Consider the following 8,302-nt stretch of genomic DNA (forward strand, 5'->3'; position numbering starts at 1 on the left):
CCTGCTTCTGCAAGCTGATCTCCCGAGGAGTAGGGATTTCTTCGAGCGCAGCGGTGGAGGCGGGCTGGAGATGGAAGCCAGAAATTAAAAAAAGGCGTTAAAAAAAGGTCGACGGACCTCAGTCGCAGGGAAGCCGAGCGGCATAGACTTCGGGACGAAGCAGGAGCTTCTCTGAAACTTGCTACTTAAGGAGGCAGCGCTGGGCCCCTCGAACAACGAAGCGCCCCTGAATTGAAAGGTTATAAGGCCATCTACAAGCGCGTCGGGGACTGACAGTTATGCGTTTCCTTCTGAACCTTCTTACCCAGACAGGTCGCTTAGTAGAACTGTCTGACCTGGCCAGGTGACATCTATCTTCGGAGCCAAACAGCTCTTAACTCCCACGCATATCATGCTGTACACGTAGCTCTTTCATTGAGCCCTTTAGATTCACCCCCAGTTTAAAAGAAAGGAAAAGCCCTCTGGCATTCGTCCGGGTTGTTTTTTCTAGACAAGCTGGTTGTTGAGGTAGTTGATTTCAAAGAATACTCTTGCAGGTGTGAACATATAGGCAGTTGGGGCAAGGGGGAATGAAACAGGAAAGCGGAGGCGGGGCAGAGCGGGATGGTTTTCTGCAGGGCGATTGCTACAGGCCACAACTAGCGCCCATCTCCTCTGCACCTGGGACTGGGTCTCTGCCCCAAACCTTCAACTGCTGAATCCCTTCTGGGAAATCCCACCCTAAAGTCGAGGTCTCGATCAGGCTTTAGAGAAAGCTGATTACTGAAGGACCTGCTGCCTGTTAAGTTTCCAAGTTGCTCCAGCAGGTTTTTTTGTGTGTGTGTGCGCGTGTGTTTTCTTCCCGACCTGTAAACATGAGGTTCTTCACCTGAACAGCCGCCGCACACGAAGCTGCCGGCAGCCGAAGGACAGATACGTCATCCGGTCTGCTTGCCTATGTGCCTCAGTGCGGCTGCTGCAGGAAAGAGAGTGCACTCGGAAAGGGAACTTCGAGTCAGACCTCCAGATTCCTTTCCCAACGCGCTTCTTTGTTCATTCGGCCTGACAGTACAATTTTTAAATACAAAAAGCCTCATCCTTACAAAAGGCTATAGGGAAATTCTGAATGACTTCCTTCAGTGTTAGAAGAAAGTAAACAATGTAAATATTTATTGTGCAAATTTAACCAGTTATATTTTTGAAGAAAGATAACTTAATCTTATCAAAGCCTATGCCAAAGTAATTCTCCTTGAATTCAGTGGCATTTATTCCTACCTTTAGTGTGCCTACCATAGTCCCTTTAACTGTTCTTTTTATAATTATATAACTGAATGGGAAATTTACTGGCTTTATATTGAGAAGAGTTAATTGGAGGCTCACTCGTCCGCCTCCCAAGTTGGATTTCAAAAATACTGAAATTTCATAGTATACAAAGACATTCATGTTTTTATAGTAATTTATGGATCTATTTTTTTGTGTGTTATTTATATACATTTATATATTATTTTTGTATGTATATGCTGCCAAACAACATGGACCATTGTTGCAAACTAGTCATCAAACTAGCGAGTTCTATTGAATTCAAATGCACTGACTTTCCATTGATCCTACACAATAAGATCAATTTAATCTGATTTACTCAAAATTAGAAATATTTAACATCAAATAATAAACAGTGGAATTCTAAGTGTGCATGCTTATTCAATTTCAGTAAAACCATTTCTGTAACAAATATTGCAATATTGCAATATTGATTACATTGATTACACTCTTCAGAACGGATATGTTCAATAGGTTGTTGCTATCCCTACATTGGAAAAGTTTCAGATTGGTGTAACCTAATAATAGTTTTATTCAGAAAGACATTCAATATTTCTAATGAAATTTATTTTCAAATTAAGATGCTTGATATGGGAACAATGATAACATTGTGGTTTTTTTTAGAGAAGCGTGAAAAAAAAATATTCTGACTTTAAAAAGTCAGCATTTGAGTTATTCATAGAGCCTAGGCTGATAGCATTTTAAAATCTAGAAACAAAATTCAGACGTTCTAATGAGCAGAGTGGCACCTAACTTTCCTTTATATTCGATATATTGATTAAACTGCTTAAATCGTTACATAAAGATAAATCTCTCAAGGAGAAGTGCATGAAACTTACAGCATGGTTGAAAATGACATGTTTTTAATGGAAGTGCTGAAAATAATCTTAAGCATTATTTTGCCAAAATCAATGGTGACACTTCACTAACTGGTACCAATCATGAATCCATACAGCTATTTATAAAGCAATCTATAAAGATATTGTATATCTCAAATTCAGATCACTATTGCTGTGAAATTTGAAGTCCTCAGTTCAAGTGTGTATGAGAGAAAAACACTTTTTTGGCCTTTAAAAAAAAAATCGCTGGTGATCCGGATGATCACCTACAAATGTGATACAAATGGTTAGGTCCTGTATAGATTCGAAGACATTAAAAAAAAAACATCTTTAGGAATACAGTAATTGCCTCCCCTCGCAGAGAGACGGGTTTCTGAACCAGGCACACAGGGGGGAAAACCTCTGTGACTTCCAATCCCCGGTGGATTCCTTCCTTAATCCAAAACGCTTTGGGGCCTGGGGATAGGAATGCCCTCCGGCCCCTGTCGCAGCTCTGCCCCTGGGTCTGAAAATGCCAGTATCCGGGCCCCAAGCCGGGGCGCCTGCTGAGATTCTGAATCGCTGCTCTTTTGAGGTCGGCAGTTTTAGCTAGTTAGTGCCAGTTCTTTCCTTGGCCACCCAAGCCGGTCGGGGCTGCTTCGCACTCCCCCCTCGCCCGGAAGGCATTTCCTTCCACAGGTGTAGCAGCAGCAGCAGCAAGCAGCAGCGGAGCCTTGTGACATATGTCAGCCCCTCTACCAACTACAGATTCCTGCCTTCCCAAGCTTAGAAAAATCAACGGTGCCGGTGGAAGCGCACGAATCTTTCAATAGAAGAGAGGCGCAAAACTCAGCGCGCTCCACCACATGGAAACTTTCTTCCCCACTCTCTCCCTTCCCTACACCACTCCTCCAATGAGATTTGAAGTGCAATCCAACGCACAAGCTTGGCAGAAATGGAGAGGAAGTTTAGACAGCGTTTTCTTGCTGCCTGGCGCGTTTACCAGGTCCGCAACTTATAGCAGAGGTTGCGCTTTCGCTTCGGCGAATCCCCCGTCTCGGCCGCCCCCCTTGGCTTCCTTCCCTCTCCTTCGCCCCCATCTGGTCAGTCAAAGGCTGCTTGGGCGTCCCTAAGGAAGAATTTTCAGAGAAAACGGGAGGCTCACTGGGTTTCCCTTTTATAGAAGCGATCAGTGGATGCTAGGGAGGTTCGGTTGTGAGGTCCCGCGCGCTTGTCGGGAACCTCGCAGAAATGTCTAATGGCGCCGGAGGCACAGTCATTGTTGAAATCAAAAGGCTTCCCTTAGTAACTATTGTTTTACGCTGATTTCTTTCACCCCACGAATAGTACTTTTTTACATTTTTTATTTATTATTAAATTTATATGCGCCCATCTCGCTATTCAAAGCGAGCCTGGGCGGCATAGACGTCCTCAGAGTTCCTATTAGCCACTTATTAAAAATATGGGTAATAATCATATGTAATAGCAGGCTTAGCAGTTTGTAATAATGATAATATTACTAGTAATAATAACAACCAACAACCATCCTGATATGGGGTGAATTTAAACACCCAATCTCTCTGAATCTCAAATTATATGGCTTTCAAATGCATAAGAATTCGTGAAACAGATTCAAAGCTAAACTTGAGAGAATAGCAATCCACAGCCCATTTCCCAGAAATTCCCACGGAGCTTGGGTCAGTGGGATTCACTATCAGATCGGTGATCATAGGCTTGACCCTGGATTCTAATTTAGATCCAATGAAGTTCATACAAAAGACTATTTTGTATATATGCAAAAGTTCTATTCGCTGTATGTAACATTAGTTTGATTTGAATTATTAGGACTGGGCTGGTAGTTGACTTTATTGCCATATATTAAACAGCAATCCTAGGTTAATTTACCTGGGATTGTGTTCTACTGAATTTAGGAGAACAGCCTTTTAGGCTTTAAACTGATCCAGTGTTCAAGACTGTTTGTAATACAAATTGGGCAGTAATTATTTTGTAAATCATCTAGACATTTCCAAAAATGCTGAGTTCCTGAAAGACCTAATGTACCTAACAGGCATCAAGAAACATGGGGAAAAGATTGGGTGCGAAAGGAATATTTATCTCTCTCTGTGTGTTTATATGTGTTGGAGTCATAGGCAAGAAAGCATTTCTGTAGTAAAATAGGCTTTACAGTATTTATGATGAGAATGAGGCCTATTTGGGACTTTCTGCAAAAAGTATTCATTTTGTATTGATATCTGAATCATAAGAAATTCTACTCCTTGTGGTGAGAGACACTTTATCATAAAAGCAGGAGCAAGGTATGCTGTTAATTATGAGAGATGCAAGAAGCTTAAAAAGTGGCATATTGTAATCCATCAGTTGCTGGACAGTTCAGGAAACAGCAAGAAGGGAAAATCACTTTCTTTTCATTGAAACAACCTGGGCTCAGGAAATATTAATTGCTTTCCATCACAAAGATTGACAGATAATGGTGTGTCAGATTGTTGAACTGAATAATGGTATATTGCAAGTTATGGAAGGCATAGGACACAATAATATCCTGGGTTTAAAAGATATTAAAATAATAGAACTGATGATGATGATGACCCATTTATTTCCTGGCTTCTTTAAGTTAGCCCTGTATGAACAATCCAGCAGCCAACAGTTACTAGGAAGTAAAGCATGTTGTTGTACACAATGGAGTTGACTTTTCCAGTAAGTATCCATTACATTATGATAAAGCAAGCATTCAACTTTTACTGGATCATGCTCCAGCCCTTAAATATTTACAGATATAGCACATTAAATTAAAGAGGCTACAGGTTTAAACATTAAGACCTATTGAAACAATTCATCAGTTGGTCTCAGGCAATTCCCTGTAAAGTGGTTCCAAATACCATAAGCAAATTTGGGCAATTTAGACCACATTTTTCCTACTTTGGCAGAATGGAAACTCTGAAGTTTCATTTGTGTCACACACAAACAAATGCTAAAGACAACAATGAAAAGAAGTCTGTTAAACCCTTAATACGCCAATTATGTATCTTTGGCTATTTAAGTTCACTTCTTACAAATTAGAGGAAAAATTGAGAAATTTTAAATTATCCAAAAAGTCCTATTGTTCTTTCAACAATATGTAACTGCTTTTAAAATATTTTTAAAGTTGGCGGTATGTTCTCTGCAGCACTATAATGTAATGGATGCCTGAATGCTTTTAACAACTAAATGAATTATATATTTTGGAGGAGAAAAAGTATAACCAAAGGTTGACTAACTAGATCAGAAAATATTCATATCCTAAGAATGTCTTATCCCTTTAAGTATTTTTTTTTCCTGTACTACCTGCACTGGGGGAGAAGACTATTTCTCACCAGAGCAATACTAAGAAAGAAAATCAGCACTTTTAAATAAAGCTAACAGGCCTGTCTGTCGTTGTAGTCAATGCGACAAGCGACTATCTTAGATTTTAAGTAAAAACGACAATGAAATTTACCTTTTTGATAGTGCAGTCGGAAACATTTTTCTCCTTCTTAAACACCAGGTTGTCCCTCAGTCTCTCTCTTCAAAGGTAATTCTGCCCCCCTCCCCCCTTCAAATTCAAATGAATGGAGTCGAAAGCCTTTTTTGCTTGTTTCATTTCAGGAACCGCCCTAAGCCGTTTCTGTCGCCCTTAAGCTTCCCGACTCCAAAAGAGTCAGAATACAGGGACTTCGATTTGTCCTGGCAACTCCAAAGCCTCTGGATAGTTAGGAAAGGGACCAGGAAAGGGTGTTTACACATTGCAAGACAAGAGGTTGCGCCGTCGGTTTGGCCGGCCCGGCTGTTTTGAGGAGGTGTGCGGCAGGACGCAAGGCAACCGGCGTGCGTTTTAATCGACCTTTGTTTTGCAATTTGTCGATCAACGGCTTACCAGCTGCCACTTTCAGGCATGGTCTCTTGCAACTTGTCCATTTCACAAGAAAGAAGTCTACTTGTGAGTCCTTATCTAATCCTCTTGTGTTCTCTTCTCCCAATCTCTTGAAAAGAATGAAGCCAGGTTTACACAGATTAACCTCAGCAAGACCAAACTACAGGAGAATGTAGTCTTCCCAAGAAGAAAAGCCACAGGGTTGCCTTTCTTGTGGACCTGTACCTATAACCTCCCCTCTTCCATTTCCTATTTTCAACGTGTTTGTTACACCAAGAGTTTTGAGAATGATTTGCCTTTCTAGAGCCCTCTGTCTCTTTCTCCTATAAACTTGCCATACTTTATTTTAAGACTCTGGAATATTTGTTCCAATAGCGATTGAAGAAGGAAAGTGTTACATATAAACATGACATTTTAAGCATGGTTTCATACTCTTAAAGTAATGACACTAAAAGAAATACAGTCTGGGAATTAGAGGTGGTTATTATTCTTGAGAGGGAGAAATACATCAGGTTTAGATTGTCTTTTTACAGAATGAGTCCCTTCTCCAATAAGTTTTTAAATGCCCTTTGGTTTTGTCCTAAAGAAACTAAAATTAATGGCACAACCCAGATGTATACATGTGCATCTAATCAGATATTTTATGAGAGCCATTCTATAATCAATTGCAAATATATACACAAAGGGGAAACAAACATTCAAATATGCTGGAAACATATGGACAAGTTGAAGAATTCCAGCATATATATGTGGCTATGTCATGTCACTGAAAGTACAGGGCAACTTGAACTGCACTCAATTATATAAATTGTGTTCAGGCTGGAATCTTGCAAAACCCAGATAGAATTAAAGGGCTATGCATTCTGGGCCTTGACAATGCATACCTGTCCACTGAGCAAATGCATGCCCAGAATTTAATTTGCACTCTGAGAACCTAATGCCTTTGGTCCCCACTAGCACAGCCTGTCCTTGGATAGGAGACAATATGAAAACAGCTTCAAATGCCATTCTTATCTCTCATGAGTCTCATAAATGTACCTGGGTACAGGATTTACAATACGCAGATCTGACTTTATGTAACATGAGTCCTGCATATTTTGGTTTTTTTTAAACTTAAATAGTCATAGTGAACTCTGAACATATATTGATACAAGTTATGCAAACTGAAAAAAAGAAAATAGAAAAAAAAAAGAAAGAAAAAAACCCCATTTCCATAATTTTATACTGGAAGAATGAATTTTGTTTGAATGATTCTTCAGTGAATCTATAAAATAGTAGAGATTATCATATGTGTATAAACATCACATCATAAAAATCACAAGATAGAAATAGGAAGTGATCCTACTTTCCATTGGTCTCTATTCAAAGACAGAGCAACTACTTTTGAACTCGGATCAGTTCAAAATATTACACATTACAAGCACGCAAGAGAGTCCTACACAAAAATGTTTATTGCTGAAGTGGCTTCAGTTTACCATAAAGTTGAATACACTTTAGTTGAATACGAGTTAAATACACATTTTAAAAAAATCATTGAAAGTAACATTTAACACTCTTACAATCATTTTTCTATCTTAAAATATATCCAACTAGAGTTTCTAATTGTCCATAGGTATACATTTTATAAATGAACAAATATTTTGCTAATATGGTCAGTCAGGATAACAGAATAACAAAAGTTGGAAGGGCCTTGGAGGTACTGTGTGCTTTTCAAATTCAGATACTGTCCTATTGATAAGCAGATTGCTAGTTTATGTGGACAGTCATTAGACTTAGACTCCCATTCACCTCACAACTGATCTTTGGCATGTGTAGTTGAACTGATTAACATTTTCTTTCCTGAATCAAGTTTCATACTTTCAGTAAAATGTTCTTGCAAGAGATTGTTTCCAAGGTTTGCATTTTTGAAAAGCAGCAGAGAATTTATTTCCACAACTTATCTCATCAAAGGTACTGTGTGGGATTAGTTGGAATACGAGACTGTGGGTGCATTTATCTGCATATCAGAAGTCACATCCAGTTTGGTTGGACCCCAGATGATCTTTGCAGAATTAAGACAAATGTGTTTAGGGATATAGATATCTTTTAATCAACTGTATTAATAGAATTCAGTAAAGCAGTCTAACAGCTTGCAGAGGACAGGCACTAATAGATCCTAAAGGATCTCCTCCAGAGGTGGAAATTTTCTCTACATTTTCCTATGTTCATCCACTTGAAATGAGAACTGTGCCATTCATCCTTCTATTTTTGGACAATTTATATTTATATCATTCCTTTGAAT

Source organism: Notechis scutatus, chromosome 4, assembly GCF_049901735.1.
Source record: "Notechis scutatus isolate UNSWTSFEM ecotype Mainland chromosome 4, rNotScu1.2, whole genome shotgun sequence".
NCBI lineage: Eukaryota > Metazoa > Chordata > Lepidosauria > Squamata > Elapidae > Notechis > Notechis scutatus.